At 44.5% G+C, this 20,595-nt stretch overlaps 1 long non-coding RNA gene and 1 pseudogene across 1 annotated transcript; one reads left to right on the top strand and one right to left on the bottom strand.

Annotated features, from left to right (window-relative positions):
• Positions 1–2,663: 2,663 nt before the first annotated feature.
• Positions 2,664–9,195, bottom strand: LOC107281178 (uncharacterized). The gene is made up of 2 exons (XR_010742118.1): positions 8,788–9,195; positions 2,664–2,973 (listed from the first exon to the last, which is right to left on the bottom strand). It is a non-coding gene; the product is annotated as an uncharacterized lncRNA (long non-coding RNA).
• Positions 9,196–19,195: 10,000 nt separating this feature from the next.
• LOC107277508 (bZIP transcription factor 11-like) lies at positions 19,196–19,686 on the top strand (annotated as a pseudogene).
• The last annotated feature ends 909 nt before the right edge of the window (positions 19,687–20,595 follow it).

The following is a 20,595-nucleotide window of genomic DNA, read 5'->3' as shown; positions in this document are numbered from 1 at the left end:
TCCGGTGACCAGAGCTCGACGAAGCACACCAGCTCTAGCCCACCACCACCACGGCCATCGTCGTCCGGAACTCGATCGTGGGCTTCAACCTCCAAGGCCTCCAGGGATAAAGGGGGAAGGTCTCTCTGCCATCGTCCTTGTAGCCACACGATTTATGGCAGCTGCTCGAGGGCAACGAGGCAGGAGGTGGCAACGAAGACAGAGAAGTCACCTCTCATGTCGCCCCCTGCTCGAGGAACGACGTAAGGGCTCATCTCGTTTGGCCTACTTTATATGTAGATATATGATTATATCATCTTTTTTTCTATTCCAAAGTAATAAGATGTAACTGTGATGAACTCCTACATCATCTATCTTAGAGCCCATCTCTTTCCTCAAGCAAGCCCTCTCTAATCCCCAGTGCCCCCTACTTTCCCTATTCTCTCTCTTTCTCCGCGTCTATGAATGGAGGAGGACGGAGAGGGACTTCACTCGAGGATATTGTGGCGGCTGAGGCGGATCGACGCGAGCTCAGCTGGCCGGGCGGAGCTCCTCCTCGTAGTCCTCCTCAACCTCGTCATCGTACTCGTACATCCCAACATCTGAGTGCGACGGTGGAGGCAGACATGACCTCTGCAGTGACCACCACCTATAACTATACTACATACCAATTTAGAGTGACATATAACTATAATAGTATAATGTTGTTAAAAGAAACACTTCTAGTTCAGCTCGTTTGTGCGGAAAAAAAGGATGTTTTGGGTAAAACGAGAACATAGCATCATGTTAGGCATAGAAAAATTTATGATGTACTATTTTAGAACACCGAAGAACTTTATTTCCTCTAATATACTGACGTGCAATCCTTTTACGTGTTGTGAAAAAACTTTAGAACACCAAAGAATTTTCTCGCTTTTTATGTTCTGCGAGGATCAAACTGATTCATGTAAAATTTACACATTCCAGATTGCCTTGATATCCAAAGTGCTTATACAATTTAGGATTATTGTCACGGATTATGTGCTCCATATCTCGAAAAATATATTATTTGAAAAAACTTTCTTCTACTGCATTGATTAAAGGCAAAATTTATTACAGGACACTCAAAAAATACGTAATTAGCTATGGGACATCACAAATACATGAATTTGCCCGAGAACACTCTAAAAAAAGTGTGGTAATCTACTACAGAGACACTGAACGCATTAAAATATAATATCCACCTGGTTGATAAGAGAGAAACCATAAAAATAACATTTTGCCCTTGTCTTCTTCTCCCTAGTCCTCCATTGATTCCCCAGTCCATCCCCGACCAGCCGACCCTAATCCCCATCACCCCATTGGTAGACGGCGGCTGGTGTGGAACCTAGAGCCGGCGCACCGCACGCAGGAGGGCAGACGGAGGATAGGAGGGGCGCAGCCGTCGGGTTCCTGCACGGTGGTGCGACATGCGGCGAGCTAGCAGCCTAGCAGGTAGTGGCAAGCCGGCCTGGGCGTAGGCGCAGCGCAGGCTGAGGCAGGGGCGCAGTAGATGCTCTGTGTGCGGTTGACGGGGTGTGGAGGAAGGAGATACTGATGGAGAAGCGGTCCTAGCCGTTCGACTTCTCCGGCGTGATCTACTACGACGTCGCAGGGAGGCGCCTGGAGCAGCCGCCGCTGCCGCGCTCGCTGCTGCGTAGCCCGCTGCTGTCGTTCGTCAAGCTCGCGGCCGACGCCGGTGGCGGCTACTAGCCGGAGACACCCCTGCTCCCGCGGGTTTGCTCTGCTTTCTTTCGGCATTTAATTTTACCAGCCAAGCTTATAGCCAGCCGCCTTCCTCTGCTTTCTTGCTGCTTTTAATTTTACCTTCTTCGTTCTGATCTTTCTTTTTCTCTCCTTTCCCTTGGTGTGTGTAGTGACTAGTGATCACTGATCAGTACTATGTTACTATGTAAAAGAGTTCTATGGAAGCTTAGCTGATGTTCTCTGGAACTAGCGCTTGTTTTACAACTATCATTTTGAACCTTTGGTCATCTAGTTGTTCATTAGTACTACCTCCGTTTTTTAATAGATGACGCCGTTGACTTTTTCTTACATGTTTGACCATTTGTGTTATTTAAAAAATTTACGTAATTATAATTTATTTTGTTATGAGTTGTTTTATCACCCATTATTTTAAGTGTGATTTATATTTTATACATTTGCATAAAATTTTTGAATAAGACGAATGGTCAAACATGCGAGAAAAAATTAACGGTGTCATCTATTAATAAAGGGAGGGAGTATCATTTACTATCTTACTACTATTTATGTCGTCGAAATCCATGGGAGCTCCGCCGCCCACTAATGTCTCGGCGACGCGCACGGGATCAGCGTGGGGCTTGGGGGTGGGGACGAGGCCGGTGCGGACGGCATGACACATGACCACGCTGTCGACTACGCCCGAGCGCTTGTCCACCATGGGCAAGACAATGGTGCTCGCTGCAAGTGAGCGTCGGAACAATCCGAAAGAAGGGAAAAGAAGATAAGGACAAAACTGTTATTTTTTTGTGATTTCTCTCTCATCAACTAGGTGGATATTATATTTTAATATGTTTAGTGTCCAATAGTAAATTACCACATTTTTACGGTGTCCCATAGCTAATTACACATTTTTTAAGTATTCTGTAGCAAATTTTGCCTGGATTAAATTACATGTTCTGAACTATTTGATAAGTTTATTTTTATAATATTTAACTATCACTATAATTAAGTTGAAATTCGTGGCAATAATCTAGTGAAAAATTTGTTTCATGGCCTTACATTACAGTTTACAGTGCTATCACAATTTTTTTTTAAGAAGGGTCTCCAATCTTGAGAACCACTGACTTTGGGTGCGAAATTTGTCTGCGTCCACTGGCTGTGCCAACTGCCAAGTAAGCCTCAATGTCTTAAATGTGCACACCTTTTCTATAGTCAGGTTGCTGCACGCTTTGGTCATCAGTCATCACATCTTCATGTACGTCAGGGGCGGATCTAGGGTAGATTAATAGGAACATATGAACAAACTAAATAAAATTATAGTCCCCTCTTATAATAAATGTATGACAGAAAATTTTAGTAGGATTTTTATGAGGTCTCCCATAGTTATATATAATATAAGTAGTGGGGTCTCGAGACCCTAGAGACCTACGGTGGATCCGCCACTGATGTACGTAATGCATACTACAAAATAGATTTATTTAGTAGTGCCCCTTTCTAGTGCTCATGATGATTAGCAGATGAAGAGGTAGTATCCAGCCTCACCTACATCTGGGGCAGAACAGTGTAAAACAATCTTAAATTAAGTACTCCGACTTAATTTAATGAACATCAACTAGTAATCATCAAAGAATGAGGACAAAGGTGTTTGCCTCAAAGCATGGCACAAAAAGTTCTCCCTTTGAATATAACAGTGGAAATTGATGCAAAATCCAATGGCATATATTCTTGGTTAATTCAAATGCATGGGGGAGATGCCTTAATTCTCAAACAATATAAATATACTGGCACACATGGTTACAAATATAAAAGAGGGTATTTTTATTGCCCATACTCCATACCGAGGCTTCTATTATTTGGGCTGTGTGCATACTAAGCTGGTGCAGAAGTTATTTCATTACATAGTGAAATAACTATTATATTACTTCATCCGTTTCAGGATATAAGACTTTCTAGTATTGCACATATTCATATAGATATTAATGAATCTAGGCTGGGTTACCCTGATACGGCTGCATAGTCATGTATCCGTATCGGATACGGCAATGGATACAGATACGCTCCGATACGTATCCCGTACGTATCCCACATATTTGCGATTTCCAAAAAAATAAATAAATCACGGTACGCCAGCGATACGCCACGACCTTCCTCCGTCTTCGCTCGCACCAGGGATACGCCGCCTCACGAGCTCCCAACCTGATGGCTGATGCCTCTCGTGCGTGCCTGGCGTTGCCGCCGGACGCCCGCTGCAGCCGTGCACATTGCTGCCGTGCGCGGGCCCACAACGTCCCCTACGCGAGACGGCAGAGCTGCCGCCGCCAGCCTGGTGGTGGCGCACCTCTTTCGCCGCCAACCTCGAGGCCAGAACTGTTGCCGGCTTGCCGCGTGACTGCGTGAGGCACTTCCTCCGACGCCGGCCGCCGGGCATAGCGGTGGCCAGTGGCAGGCTGGCAGCATCGAAGCACTGAGCAACTTTTTCTTTCTTCGCTTGACTGCCTGGCCGGGTAATCCATTATCTTCAAAAGTTTCATGCTTGAATCTGCTGTGCCTTTCTTGTTTTCCTTAGGACAAAGTACTATCGTTTTTGTTAGATACAAGTGCTAGTGCATCTAGCAATCCTAGAGGTTACTGGTTAGTGCGGCTGCTAATGTTGATGCAAAGTCAACAAGAAATATATGATTGAACTATTAATATGTGGTTTTTGGGATCTTAATCGCTTGTTAATTTGAATTGCTTATAGAAGAGAAAATTGCAGAATATTGATATGGAATCGGCTACACTGATACTAGTATTATATCACTATTTCTTTATAAAAGTTCCTTGATTTTTTTGTATTTTTAATATATATAAATGCAATTTCCTTAATTTTTTGTGTATTTTTAATATATATATATATATAAGCGTATCCCCGTATCCTTGTTTTTTGGAAAATGTCGTATCCCCGTATCGACGTATCGCGTATCCGTATCCGTATCCCCGTATCTAGGTGACGTACAATCTAGGCACATATATATGTCTAGATTCATTAACATATATATGTGTCGAAGGGTGAACTCCTCCACCAGGGAACCGTGAGGCCCCCCTTTTTTGATTCGGCCGGGGGCAGCGGGTGAGATTCGAGGACTTGGTGAGCAAAGATGTGTGATGTTGAGAGGGTTAGGCCCCTCAAAGACGATGGGACAAAAGGAGTTTATACAGGTTTGGGCCGCTATGAAGCATAACACCCTACTCCTGTGCTTGGTTGATTGAGGGTAGAACCCAAGTGCTTGATGCTGCGAGATCCAAATATGAGTTCGACTGCCAGTTCCCCCCCTCCACTACTAGGACTGGACCTCCTTTTATACCTCAAGGGGTTACCACATGGGCCCAACAACCTAACTTAGTGGAGAAGTATTACAATCTTTGTATTAGATGTATGGCTTGTCTCTTGATTTGGGAAGCCAAGTGCACGTCGTCTTGATGACGGGGCCCGTCAAATCTTGCCACCTGATACGGGGGATGCCTCTGTCAGTCACCATTTAAGGGATGAAGACTTCCAGGCTCCCGTTTTGCTTAAAATAACCCCCTTCTCGCCATGATTCACTCCTGCCGTGCCCTGGCTCCTCGGCTTTCTTTTTTCGCCGGCACCAATCTTCTCCTCTCGACTGGCACTAGGGCTCATGCGCATTTGTCGCCCCAGCCTTAGGGCGACTCGCCATCCCGTATCTTAGGCTGTGAACTTATTTCTTGTACCTATTCAGCAAACGTTGTTAGATTCTCTCGGACCCATGACCTCATGCTGCGTACCTCGCTTGCCACTGCCTTTTGTCAACCTTTATTCACGTTCTACTTGATATATCCAAACAATTATTTTCGCGTGAGTGTAAGGACTGAACTTTTCGTAGCCAACAATCTTCACTCGCGATCAAGCCAGGCTAGGGACTGTAGCCAGCCGACGGGGCCATAGCCAGCTATACTATGGAAGAGACAGCACAGGGAGCCCCGAGCGTCGACGGCACCCAGAGATGGACGCAGGGTTAGGATGGATCTAGAGATCGTAGCCCCCACACTTTTAGCAAAGAATCGTTTGAATAAATGAAGCGAATACAAATTTTTGTTTCCAAGAAGGGCAAGTGAGTGCGCGACATGTGGGTACCGCGATACCGCGAGGAAGAGACGGGCAAAAGATAATTATAAGCCATAACAACTTCACTGATAAGCATGAACAAAGAAACCTTTGGCTCGAAGAGGGCTTCCCACCCTGGGCTTCGAACCCTTTAGGAAAGCCTGTGACCACTTAGCAAACGAGGTCAGGTTCCCACGAGCCTGTGTCCTCACACTACACATTCTGTTTGCTCTTTCCTTTCGGTAGCCTCCTTCCAACCTCTATTCCTTCTAGATGGACGATTACTTTCGCGTGAGTGTGAGGACTGAACTTTTCGTAGCCAGCAATCTTCACCCACGATCAAGCCAGGCTGGGCGCCGTAGCCAGCCAATGGGGCCAAAGCCAGCCGCTACGGAAGAGCCTGTACAGAGGGCCTCAGGCGTCGACGACGCCCAGAGCTCGAACGCATGGCTAAGATAGAGCTAGAAATCATAGCCCCCACACTTTTAGCAAAGAATCGTTCATGCCGATGAGAGAGAGGTTGGGCTCTTACCACCGAGGGAGTAAAAAAATGTGCAACACGCGAGTGTCGCAAGGCCATGAGAATAGGATGGGGGAAGGATTTAAAACAAGATTTCATGCTATGTTATGCTGATGAATTGAAAATTTGAAAATATTTGAAAGGATGATTAATGCCTGAAAGATGGATGGTTCTATGCACAGATTACGGTGGCACGGTGGCGACAGGGCCTCCTTTTTGGCAACTAGCCTACAAAACCTAAGCGCGGAACGCTAGCAACGAAGAAGGGACCTCTCCGATGGAGGAGGTGACTTGTCGATTAAACAGTCATGCCGGGGCATGGTGTAAACCTGACTTCCCATCTTAGCAAGCGTGCGACCTTGTGATTTTGTAGTGTGGCCAGCGCCAGGTGATCCTGTGCACTATCTGTTTTTGGTAGGTTTTCAAATGCGTGATACCTACCTGCAAGATTCCTCCCAGGAGTGGACCGAGGCGGGCGGAAGGTTCACGAGCGAAACCCGCGCTTGGCCCTTGAGGACCATGGGGAAGAAGTTTGCCGTGACCTGGTCGTCACCCCCCGCCGCCTCTATGATCGTCATGCAGATTTGGAGGGGCTCGGAGGGGTTGGCGCCGCCATCGTACTTCTTGGTGAGGCTAGGCCGCAACTTTGGGGGCCATCGGACATTCCGAAGACTTGCCATAAAGGCTTGGCCACCAGACTTACTCGGTGGGGATATTGGGGGCCTAGCCCCCTGCCTAGGGTTGCGCGGCTCTCCTGAGGAGGCTGCGCCTTCCCCTGCATTGGCGGTGCGACGCTCATCACACCAATGCTCTAAAGAACCTCAAAAATCATGAACACGCCCCTACCTGGCGCGCCAGAAGTCGAAGGGTGAACTCCTCCACCAGGGAACGGTGAGACCCCCATTTTTTGGTTCGGTCGGGGGCAGCGGGTGAGATTCGAGGACTTGGTGAGCAAAGCTGTGTGATGTTGAGAGGGTCAGGCCCCTCAAAGACGATGAGACAAAATAAGTTTATATAGGTTCGGGCCGCTATGAAGCGTAATGCCCTACTCCTGTGCTTGGTTGATTGAGGATAGAACCCAAGTGCTTGAGGCTGCGAGACCCAAATATGAGTTTGCCTGCCAGTTCCCCCCTCCACTACTAGGCCTGGTCCTCCTTTTATACCTCAAGGAGTTACCACATGGGCCCAACAACCTAACTTATTGGAGAAGTATTACAATCTTTGCATTAGATGTATGTCTTGTCTCTTGACTTGGGAAGCCAAGTGCACGTCATCTTGTTGATGGGGCCATCAAATGTTGACGCCTGACATGGGGGATGCCCCTGTCAGTCGCCATTTAAGGGATGAAGACTTCTGGGCTCCCATTCACACAAAGAAACGGGAACCTGGGTCAATTCAGAGTGGTTGGACCAGCTCTGACCGAGATAAGAGGTTGTGAAGCCCCTCATCATTATGATGGGATGGGACGGAGCACGCCACACGCTTCTCGCTGCCTGGCTCACTGACAGGGTGGGGGTACACAACCGCCGTCCCATTGGTCATTCGACCGGTCACAGATCGGTCACAGATCGGTCACGGGGCTGTCAGATGCACAGCACGCCACATTAAACGCGGCGTGGCGCGGCTGCAAGGACCGCTCTAAATGTGGTTAGGTGGAGGGGGTCGGGGCAGCCCGACCCCAAGCTGGGAGGGGGCAGCCGCCGCTGCGCCTCGGGCTCGACCCCCCTCGGAGGGAGCCATGTGGGCTTGGGGGCGGCCCGACCCCATGCTGTGAGGGGACTGCCGCCACTGCGCCCCAGGCTCGACCCCTGTCGAGGAGAGCCACGTGGGCTTGGGGACGGCCCAACCCCAGGCTGTGAGGGGGCAGCCGTCGTTCCGCCCCGGGCTCAACCCCTCTCGGGGGGTGCCACGTGGGCTTGGGGGCGACCTCCTCCCTCTAAATGTGATACCTCGGGCCTATATCACCGACAATATGAATGTGGACAATGCTAAAAAGTCTTATAACTTAAAACAGAGGTAGTAAAAAATAGGCTTCTTTGGAACATGATAATCAATTTTAATTCCATGATATTTTTTTCAATGGAGCCCTGAGATTTGATAGAGATGTTCTTTCAAACCACTGCTTGTTCATAGTTGGATCTGTCAATATTTTTCTCAAGGACACATTATAAGATACCTACAAACAACCGGTGAAGGATACATCAACTGACTTACAGCATCCCCAGGAGCTCATCTATCCGATACTCCATCGGCATTTTGGCGTATAGGAGAAAAAAAAGGTTCCATGAGAAGCGCCATCCAATGCGCCAAAAGTGGCGGATTGCCAAACACGGAGAGAGAAATGCCAAATTTGGCGTTTATCTCTCCTCACGCCATCCCATAACTGACGCTCCCATCCGGTTCTCCCGCCCCCATCTGGATCGAGCATGAAGGGTGAAGGAAGAGGGAAGAGAGGACGCACCGGTGGCTACCTTCACTGTCCGACCACCGTCGGCCAACTGAGCCCGTGCCGCTCCCGGCATCGGCCACCTGCGCCCGCGCCGCTTCCGCCGTCGGCCACCTGCGCTTGTCCCTTGCGTCGCCTGCACATCCTCCTCCCGACCGCTCGCCTGGTCGCTTGCGTCGCCCCGCTGCCTGCGCCACCCCTCTGCCCAGCCGCTGGTGGGCATCGTGGTGGGTGGGGAGGGGAGGAAAGGGGAGGTGTGGAGAGGGAGGAAAGCGCAGAGGACGGGAGGAGGCTGTGGAGAGGAGGGCGTGGCTGGAGGTGGCCGAGGGTGCGGGCCATGCGGCCGTGCGGCCGTGCGGGATGCTGTCGCCGATGCAGTGGAGCGGAAGAGCGATGGAGAAAGGGGATCGGTCTATCCAACGTGCGGATGGAGCGGAAGGCCATTGACTTTTCTTTTCTGTTTCTTTTTTCTTTCTCACCCGATGAATCTTTTATTGCTTTTGATAGGAGAGTTAAAACAGACAATCATGTCGGTCATTATCTAAAAAAATAATCATGTCGGTAATTAACTACAGTTAAATCGAAACAAATATTAGTTAAAATCATCACAAATAAATAAGCAGTCCCTTTTAGATAAACCTTTAGATAAACCAGTAGAAATATATACTAGCTGGTAGAAGTATATAGGTAGTTAATGTTAGTGATATGCCCTAGAGGCAATCATAGAGATGATTGTATCACATACTATGTTTACATATTTATCCGATATTGTTCCTTGAAATAGATAACTCCTTATTGGTTAATGAATATGTGATTCTTTCATGAGACTTTTTATGTTGTTTGTTACTATTTCTAAAAGATCTCTGATCAAATATCATATGTGGAACAAATATGTTTATATGATCAGCACATGTATTAATTGATGATCATGTCTCATGGATCATGGTATAGAGATACCAAATTAATAATGTGTACATATGTTGGTGAACATGTTGTTGGATAGACTCAATATAAGACACTACAAGAGCCATATGTGTTGTGACATCAGTGATCTCATTGAGTATTGGTGTTGAATCCTTAGACCTAAGATTATCATGGTTCTTAACATGTGTAGTACGTAGCTTACTTAGGGACTGCTAAACTCTACTCCGTAATTGGGTAGTTATAAAAGTAGTTTTCGGGTATACTATGAAACATATAGTGGGATATGAATAATCAAGATGGGATTTGCCCCTCCTATGGAGAGATATCTTTGGGCCCCTCGATGTTTTAGATTATGGAAGTGTATGGCCATGCCAAAGGTGATTGAGGAGTCAATCACAAGTTATATAATCTATTAACAGGTTCGAGTGAATGATTGAGCTATTAGAGGATGGCACATATCTAGCCTTGAGCTTAATTGATATCGTGAGGCAAAGGGGTTCATACAAGTATACACTAGAGGTTCAGCCGATATGATCTTTATGTATGCCCGGTGGGTCAATACGTTCTGCTAGGGGCCGCTGTTAACGCGTGGACCGAAAAGGAGTTTTCGGATTACAGCCGAGTATATATGAACCTACAGGGTCGCACGCTTAATGGGCCGGAATAAGGGGATTGGATAGAGATCCAATATGAGATTAATTCGGATAGGGATCCGAATAGGAGTCCTACGGGCTTTGGAGGCCCGAGTGATGGATCCTATATATTCGTGAGGGGTGTGACCGGCGGAGGTATTTTTGCATCACGTGAGAAACCCTAGCCGTCACTTCTCTCCCCGAGCAAAACCCTAGCCGCGCGCGGGTGCTAGCACATCTGCGCGTGGTTTTCGTCCCTGTACATGTGGATACCGGTAGAGGCGCCGCTGGTTTGCGGTGCTGATCGGCGTGGGAGTACTGCGAGGAGAACGCACGAGGAGGAGAAGGTCGAGTCGGTGCGATCGACTACTTCCTCTACATCGACGCGTGCTACTTCGCGAGAGTTCCTTCGACTTCTCAGTGTCTTCTTCCGCTGCGCAGCGGGTCGAGTGGTAACGATCTATGATCTAATACTTGCATGGTTCCTAGGTTACGCGATAGAAAATTTTGATTTATGCTATCGTAGCCTACGCGTATCCCAACAGTTAAAAGATTAAAATATAGAAGAGGATGATATAGAATATGTAATTTGGATGATCTGTTGGATATGGAGGAGGAATCTTTTTATATGACAATCCAAATAAGAATATGAAGGTCTAAATTTAGACGAACTGCTGGGATGCTCTTAGGAGGTATCACCCCTTTGGAATATATGGCACTCTTGATTTGCATTGTTTTTTCATGTCCCTTAGCTAATGGAATTGAGTGCAGTGTATCAGGCGGATGAGAAATGCGTTGATCTGTTCTTGCACAGCTGTGGTGAACATTTTTCTAACTGCGATCTGATAGTAGTCTTCTAGAAGATCAAGCCCATGTGAACAATGTTTTATGATGTTTGAATGCGACAGTATTTGTAAAAAAAATAATTCAGAGCAATACAAATGGACAAAAAGAAAATTATTACCTAATGGGAACTGTCCATCTACCTAATTTCCTACACTATCTAACTAATTTAAGTGGCTATTTCCACTATTTAATTAGGGCCCCTTTAGAACACACAGGAAAAGTAAAAGAAAAGAATAGGAACAATACATTTATTTTGATACAAATATATATGAAAAAAAAGAATTACAAAATATATGAATGACCATTTTAAAACCTGCAGGAGAAACATAGAAATTTAATAAGAGATAGACTCAAAGAAAATTTTTCTAAGAAATTATAGCTATAGTTAATTTTCCTCTGAAATCTATATGCATTGAGCATAAGGGTTTCATATGATTTGGAAAGCTCAATAATCCTTTGTTTCAAAGCGATAAATAGGAAAAAATTTTATAGGATTAGAATGCTACAAAATTTCTGCTTAAGTTCTTTGTTTCAAAGGAGGCCTTAACTTCAAGGGCCTAAATACATTTTCCACTATTTCCGCAGATATTTTAAATCCTACAAGAACAATAAAGGGAAGAAATAAAGAACACCATCTTTTCTTTTGAGTAATACGCAAAAGGTATTCGTTTCTTTTCATTGCATCAAGACTTATTCTGCTACTATATTTATTTATTTAGCATAGCAGTTGGCAATGCAGGTGCAGAAGTTGCACGCTTGTGTGCTTTCCATATACCCTTAAAATGCGCCACCAAATCTGATTAACAAACGAAACCAATGACGATCACACCTACCAAACCCCAACTTCGGTACGACAAACAGCGTACAAGTTTTGATGCCTCTGTCCGTTTATTCAGTCTGAGAAGAAACTGAATTAGACATCAGGAAACCATCAGCATTCAGCAACTCCTTTCCTCAAGTAGACTTTATAGGCATGTGTTTGGTTTGGCGACGAAGTGAGATGGGTTGGGCTCATTCCTATTTTCTGGAATAGGATGGTTCTATATTTTTTTTTTGTTTGGTTAGAGGGATGGAGCGCACCCTACTTTTTGTTTGGTTTGAGAGATTAAGTGGGATGGAATGGTCCCATCACCTGTTTGGATGGAGGGATGAGGTGGGATATATATCTGAATAAAAATACTTCCTCAACTAGAATTGGTGAGGTTACCTCTCACATGAACAATACATTTTTAGCGTCCACAAAAATTTAATAAACTCTCACACAAAAAATATATTCGTAGCAGCCCCAAAAATTTAACAAAAAGATAAATATGTTGCCATATCATGCTCATGTAGCACTAATTAATCATCTCATCACAAATTACTTGCACACATCACAAATCTCTCTCTAATAGGTGCTGACAATCCTTGGAAGGCGAGGTCAGCTAGTTGCTCATCACTTAGGCTCAAGCTATAACATCGGCTACGGACATCACGAAATCTTTGAATATATTCCATAGCCGATTCCCCTTCTTGCTGCTGAACTGATATCAAATCTGAAAACTTCATCTCAACGAAACCAGCAAAGAAGTAGTCATGAAATTGGTTCTCAAGATCGGCCCATCCTCTGATGGAATTTGATGGTAATGATGAAAACCAAGTGAAAGTCGATCCAGTCAAAGAAAATGGAAAAAATCTAACTTTCAGAGCCTCTTCAGCCGATGCCTCCCCACATTGTGCTAAAAATCGGCTGATATGTTCCTTTGTAGATACATCATCTTGCCCTGAAAACATGGAGAAATCTGGAATCTTGTATCGGTGCGGAAGTGGAACTCTATTGAACCATTCAGGATATGGCTGCCGATACATATGGATCCGTTCCTTAGGTCTAAGTCCAAACTGCTCCTCTACTAATTTTGCAATTCTATCGGCCCAATCTTCTATATTCTGATGTCTTTGAGATTCTTCTGGCCGATATTGTTGATATAGCTCATCATGCTGATAATGATGTGCTTGCCCCTTGAGCCGATGATGTTGTTGTTCTTCAATCTGCCCCTCGAGCTGGCTTTTCTGAATAATTAACTCATCAACCGTTACCTTGATCAAATTTTGTAATGTATCCGCTGAAACTCCAGATTGATTAAACAATGTGCGATGAACTGCTTCATCAACTGTATCTTGAAGTATTTCAACTATCGGCTTGGGGAATCGAGCCTTCTGAGTTGGCCCTTCTGGTTTCATGATGAAACATTGAAGACAACGCATTTGAAAATCAGCTACAAACTGCTCCATCTGTTGCCTCTGTTCCTCCGTTAAATTTTCCACTGTGACCATGATCTTGGCTTTGACTTCTTCTTCAGATGTGTGGATATAAAATTCGTGGTCCCACCGGGCGTGCCAAAAATGTGTTGATGCAAAAAACACACACTGGCCTGGGAGATCTGCTTAACTCCTGCGCAGGTCCAAATCTTGATGAGATGCGGGTGTGCTAGTCAGTTTGATCCTGCAACTGATAAGATATGTAAACAGTAGATCAAATAGCCGATCGGCTGACAAGCCGATGGAGCAATCCCAGCCGATACCGATACCAGCCGATAGCGATAGGGTTTTGAGCAATCGGCTATATGTCCAATGTAGATAATGATATAAAGGCGATCGGTTGATGATAATATAATATAACAATATAATCCAGTAGAAACCAATCGGCTAAAAACATGATATAGTAGAACAAGTATTGATCCGAAGGTTAAAGCATACATCGGCTGGAGGTCCGATGTCATAAAATCCACAAGATTAGATAGATCAATGAAACCTTTGTTGTCATCGGCTAAATCCAACTTATATGTATATACAATCCTTATAAGCCGAAACAACGTCCAGATAACTTATCGGCTAACACCCCGATAAAACGCTAGCATGAACCTATCAGCTTAGCAAGACTTATATTATCAACAAGAATCTAGTAGGTTGAACCTAACCGATGCAGCACGAGATTGTATGATAATCTAATACTCGATGAGCAGATAGATCTATCTAATGTGATGGATATAACAAATCTATTTAGAACAGCATTGTGATTGTAGAGATATATCGACTAAGACAGAAGATCGGACCTAACCGAGATAGTCCCAACTAAACCAATGCGTCTCTAAACACAATGCAATTAAAGATAGAATTGAGATATCAGGTAGGCAAATATATCAACAAAACCAGCGCGATCCAAGAGATTGAAGCGATGCAGCCTTGAACAACACCAATGTAGCCAATAGATTCACCAGGGCCGGCGGAACATAGGACTTACCCCTTCGCCGGAGATCGAAAGCCGATGCAGCCTTGCGTCAGGTGCCAAGTTCCGTCGGATGATAAGTAAAAACCTCGGTAAAGAGGGTGGCGATGCGACGAGAGTAGTTTTATTGATCAAGAGATGATTTACAATAACCCCAGGTGTACATATTTATATCCATGGGTAGATACTAGTCCTTGTAGGACAAGAAATAAACTTTCCTAGAGATAAAAGAAAAACATAAAGTCCTTATCGGATACTAAACACACCTTCCTAAAGATAAAAGGAAACTAACAAACTATTCCTAATTAATAGATACACTTGCCATGCCGCATTCTCCTCGAACTCGAACTCTTCTAGATAAGCTTCCATTAATTGATCCGACTCCATCAAGAACACAACTGCTGGCGACTTGACGACTCCCATCGTCTAATTCCAGTACTCTAAAGCCGATATTTAATCTAAGCTGATGATGACTTCGGGCTTACCAAATTTTGGCGTTAACAGCTGGACACCACCGTGGCCGCCGCCGGCTCACCCTTGCTAGCGCCCTCCTGCCGCCGGCTCACCCATGCTCGCGCGCTCCCGTCGCCGGCTCGCCTTTGCTATTGCTTGCGCCCTCCCGCCGCCGGCTTGTCTTGCTCGCGTGCTCCCGCCGCCGGTGAGCAAAGGAGAAAGGAAAGGGGTGCGGTGAAAAAAAAGGTAGGCCAGAGGGTTACCGCGCGTGCACGATGTGGGATGGCCGTCCGCCAGTTTTTCGCGGATGAGATCGTCCCAAATATTGAAGGATCTCTCAACCAAACACTTGGTTTTGGGGATCATCCCATCCTATCCAGGGATATCCCTCTAACCAATACTACCTAGATGAACAATCAGGATATTATTTATGCATGCTGGTAGATTAATTACTAAAATTGCTGACAAATGATATATACCGAACCTTTTGCCAAAACGTGAACCACTGCAATTCCACCAAAAGCCACTGAAAAGCTGTATCGTGCCTTGTATTAGCCAAACTGAACTGGTAAACCTAAAAATAAGTTAAAGGAGAAAACGAAAGCCGATCTGAACTATCGAAGTATATAATGAAGGCATTAGGTGTCTTGGCGTCACTCTGAAGATAACAAATTCATGGGCGGTGATATGATCTGATCTCAGCAGATAAAAATTATACGGTCTTACAGCGCCACATACAGTTGTGCTTAGCGGCAACATGTGGTTAGAAAAACTCGAATTTTTAATTTTGTGGTTATGTAGCATCCTATTATGGCCAGGAGCAGTGTGTATTGGTCATGTCTTATTTCAACAAGTTCGTTTTCACTACTCTTCTTTTTTTTTGAAAAAAAATTAATTTTACTACTACCTTCATGTTTAAATAGATGATGATATTAGTTTTTAGATGTTAATTTGCTCATTCGTTTTATTAAGAAATATATACAAATTTATAAAAGTATTACTTAAAGTATATGTAATAATAAAACAAGTCACACCAAAATATAATACTTACATTTTTCTATAATTTTTGATAAAACAAATAATCAAACGTACGTATATATCTAAAAGTTGATATACTTTTTTAAGAACCACTTAAGTGTATCAACCGCAGAAAAACTCAGTTTGATACACTAGGATGTCTTGACACTGAGTATATCAACCTTTTTAAAAAGGGTATCAACCGCAGATACTTCAGAAAACGTCATATACTAGGATGGCTTGGTATCTTCTCAAGTATCATAAAAACTCAGTTTTAAGCAGGGGAGTATACCTACGTACACCGCACCAGGTAGATCATGTCTATTTCCTGTTCTTTTATGTTCTTGTAGACTATGTTAATTATTGCAAAATCACTCAACAATCAGACTATCTTAACCATTGAAAAGTGAAACTTAAAATGAAATGAGGATGAGCCACATCATTCAATAAATATCAGCCGTTGGATTCACTACAAAACAAAAGAGGATAAATGAATCTTAACCGTTGGATTAGATGGATGCTGAAAATAATAATTTAAGAGGTTTCCGGGGATGAAACTACTAGATGGAAAGAAATAAACAAAGAAAGGAGGAAAAAGCTAAATAAAAAACATATGAGGGTATAAGGTTTGACATATAATTTACGATTTACATCTATAGTAAAAATTATTTTACTAATAAACTCTCATCATAACTAAAGATTCATGGATCAAGATTGAGCTATTTCTAGAATATACAAAATGTATGTTCATTTGATTAATTTTGTTTCTAACAATTAATTTTAATATATTTGAGAAAAAATTACTATAAGGACATACACAGTTATGTCTTAGCTAAAACTGGGAAATCTTAATTCCATAACGTCTTTCAAATCCTCCTAGCGAGCTCCGCGTTGAAAAGCGAAGCGAGCTACGCTAGCGTGCTACTCTTCCTTTATAATGTCGCCCGAATATAAGTTTAATGATTTTCACACGAATTTAAATGAAATCCAACCTATTCCTTAAAAACCTACAAAATATTTTTGCATAGGCTAATAAGCACATGCCAATAAAAAATAAGGGGTCATGCAACCACGAAGACATATAAGACAATAACTTATAACATTTATAACAAATATTAAGCTATTTAGTGTATTATTATATATATTAGTCAGCCTGACCTATGTTGTTTTACGAGCAACGAGAAACCCATGAAAGATTGTCACTCCCACATACCACATAATATAAGGCCTAGAGTCGCACGAATGGGCGACATCATATGCTAGTTACTTGGATATACAAACCCAGGGTATTTTTGTTGTAAGTTTGCCACTGTTAATTCTCAACTTATCAAGTATGATCGCAGAAAACACTGTTGCTAGAAAGAAGAAAAAACAATCAACCTCCATACTGCTCTAATGTTCTATGGCCAGCACACATATCGGATGACACCAGAAATAATCATAGAGTATTAGAATAATGAGGATCACAGACAAAAACGTGCAAGGAGGCACGCATCAAAGCGAGATTGCAGATGGACACCCTGTAGTGTCCCTGAAAATGTCTCGTTTTCCCTGACATGAGCTCAACTACTGCCTGGGCATTGCTGCTTCTGCTCCTGCAAGCTGCATGCTGAAATGTACTATATGAGGATGATCACATCTTCATATATGCATGGCTGTCCTGGATCTATTTGTTTAGTAGGATGATCCATGGAATTAAGAACTGGAATTATTGGAGAGGGATTTCTATACTGACTGAATCTTTATATTCCATCCAATATTTTCCAACAAGATACAGTACCTGTATATTATTATATCATGATTATCCCTTGATTTATATCTAAACCAAATCACGCTTCCGTGTACATCATAAGCTGAATCATGACACGCATGTTTCCTACATATGTCCACAAGGTATCAGTATTTCAGAAGGAATTGCCTGGAAGAGAAACGACCAGAATTAACGGGAGCTATCTAGCAAAACAGAAAGAAAAGGCACTCAGCTATCTCACCCTGCAAAATTGCATCAACATCTCCATCAAAAACAGGCCAAAAGAACAAGAAGATGCTGGTGTCACCGTCAGTCTGTTCTTGGTGCACAAATGGAACCACGTTTTCATGCCACGTTGAAAGTGAAGCGACATCGCCATTTTCAGGAAATACACCGCACTGCCAAAACTGACCACAAAGAAAATTACATCGCTTCTCTAGAGTATTAAAAAGGAAATAGAAAAGAGGATATCTGCAGGTATTCTGCATTATTTTCCAACTTCCGATATGCCAAAAGTTTCTTCTTCTTTTTCCTTTGAAAAAATTGGCTCTGTCAAAAGTTTTGGAGTGTAACTAAGGTCATGTGTTGGCCACAACCGAATATATTGTCTTGTGATGTGAAGCGAGCAAATCTTTTCTTTTTTCCTTTCCTGAATATTTTGTCCAGCTGCATAATGAACGTACAGGATCAACAATTCAATATTAGTGACGATGCTTTTGGCTTTGGAGCTGTATGTGCTAACACTTTGCATAGTTGCGGTCATTTTCGCATCTTGTGCCTGTCAGTCGCGGTAGGTGCAGAAAGTACAATACAAGTGTTTGCAATTTTTTTTTTACTAAGTTATCTTTATGTGTACATCAGATTGAACCGTTGAGACACCACCACTTCTTCTCTTCTTTAACAAAAGAAAAGAACTTCTAGAATGTATCATAATTTTTTGTCCATCCTGGTTCACAATTTGCACAACTTGTGTAACATACTATTTGAGAGTCTTATCAAGGCCGTACCCTACGGTGATGAATATGACTCGTTCATTGCTTTTGATTTAACGAATTTTATTCGGTACCGTGAAAACCTTCCATTTGTATTAAAGACAACGAACGCAATCGTAGTGGTAGGTAGACATACTGCATTTTGTTTTGGCAAAATTTGCTACAGGACATGAAAAAAACATGTAATTAGCTGGGAGATATCGCGAAAACGTGACACGGCCGATGGACACTACAAAAATTGTGTAATTAGCTGTAGGATACTGATCGTATTATTTTATTATTTTCATGTTAAAATAGGTTAGATATTTTTCTAAATACCCGGATTGCCCCTTCTCTTTTCTTGGTTTTCTCCTTCTCTTTCCTTGGTCGACGGGGGGAGGCGCCAACGCGCGGTGGCAAGGCGCATCCCCTTCCCCTCTTCCTCTCTCTTTCTTCACTCTTTCTCTCTCCCTCTCTCTCTCACGGGGCGTGCATGGGCAAGAGGTGAGCGGCGGCGGGCGCAGATGGGTGGCGAGAGCGGTTGGGTTGTGAGCGTCTGGCGGCGATGCCATGGCTGTCCACCTCCCCGTCGATTGGTTGGTTGTTGATGGCTTCTTCAAGCGGGAGCAGGGGGAGCGCGGTGTTGGTGGCCGGGGGGGGGGGAGGGTCGTCGACGGCGGTGGAGGAGGAGCTGAGGGCGCTGATGGAGCAGCGGCGGGCGAAGAGGATGCTATTGAACAGGGAGTCGGCGCGGCGGTCACGGATGCGAAAGCAGAGCCACCTCTCGACGACCTCACCGCGCAAGTGGCACACCTCTGCCGCAAGAATGCGCACGTCGTCACTGCGCTCGGCCTCACCTCCTAAGGCCTCCTCGCCGTCGACGCCGAGAACGCCGTCCTCCGCACCCAGGCTTCCGAGCTCGCCGCGCGCCTCGCCTCCCTGAACGACATCCTCGTCTCGCCGCTGAAGCTGCCATGGCAGAGACCAACAACAACAAGAAGAAAATATACTTTCCATTGTGGCAATCTTGGTGTCTGCAAATTTTTTGTGTACTAAGTTATCTTTATGTGTACATATGATTGAACCGTTGAGATACCACCACTTCATTTTTTCTTTAACAAAAGAAAAGAACTTCTCGAATGTATCATAATTTTTCGTCCATCCAGGTTCACAATTTGCACAACTTGTGTAACATACTATTTGAGAGTCTTATCAAGGTCGTACCCTACGGTGATGAATATGACTCGTGCATTGCTTTTATCTAACGAATTTTATACGGTACCGTGAAAACGTCCCATTTGTAATAAAGACAATGAACACAATGGTAATGATAGGTAGACATCTTGCTTTTTTTTTGGCAAAATTTGCTACAGGACATGCAAAAAACATGTAATTAGCTGGGAGACATCGCGAAAACGTGACATGGCCGATGGACAATACAAAAATTGTGTAATTGGTTGTAGGACACTGGTAGCATTATTTTATTATTCTCGGGTCAAAAGAGGTGAGATATTTTTATAAATACCCGGATTGCCCCTTCTCTTTCCTTCTTTCCCCATTCCCGTTGACTTCGCCAGGAACGCGCGATGGGGCGAGCCGGCGAGGTCGGCGCGACGTGGGCGGTTGATGGGGGAGGCGCCGACGCACGGTGGCTAGGCGCATCCCCTTCCCCTCTTCCTCTCTCTTTCTTCACTCTTTCTCTCTCTCTCACGGGGCGTGCATGGGCAGGATGTGAGCGGCGGCGGGCACAGCTGGGTGGCGGGAGCGGTTGGGTTGCGAGCGTCCAGCGGCGACGCCATGGCTGTCCACCTCCCCGTCGATTGGTTGGTTCTTGATGGCTTCTAAAAGCGGGAGTCGGGGGAGCGCGATGTCGGCGGCGCGGGGGGGGGGGAGGGCGTCCTCATCGGCGGTGGAGGAGGAGCTGAGGGCGCTGATGGAGAAGCGGCGGGCGAAGATGATGCTGTC

Source organism: Oryza sativa, chromosome 6 (assembly GCF_034140825.1).
Source record: "Oryza sativa Japonica Group chromosome 6, ASM3414082v1".
NCBI lineage: Eukaryota > Viridiplantae > Streptophyta > Magnoliopsida > Poales > Poaceae > Oryza > Oryza sativa.
The sequence above is the reverse complement of the archived record's forward strand: the minus strand, read 5'-3'. Positions and strand labels throughout refer to the sequence as shown.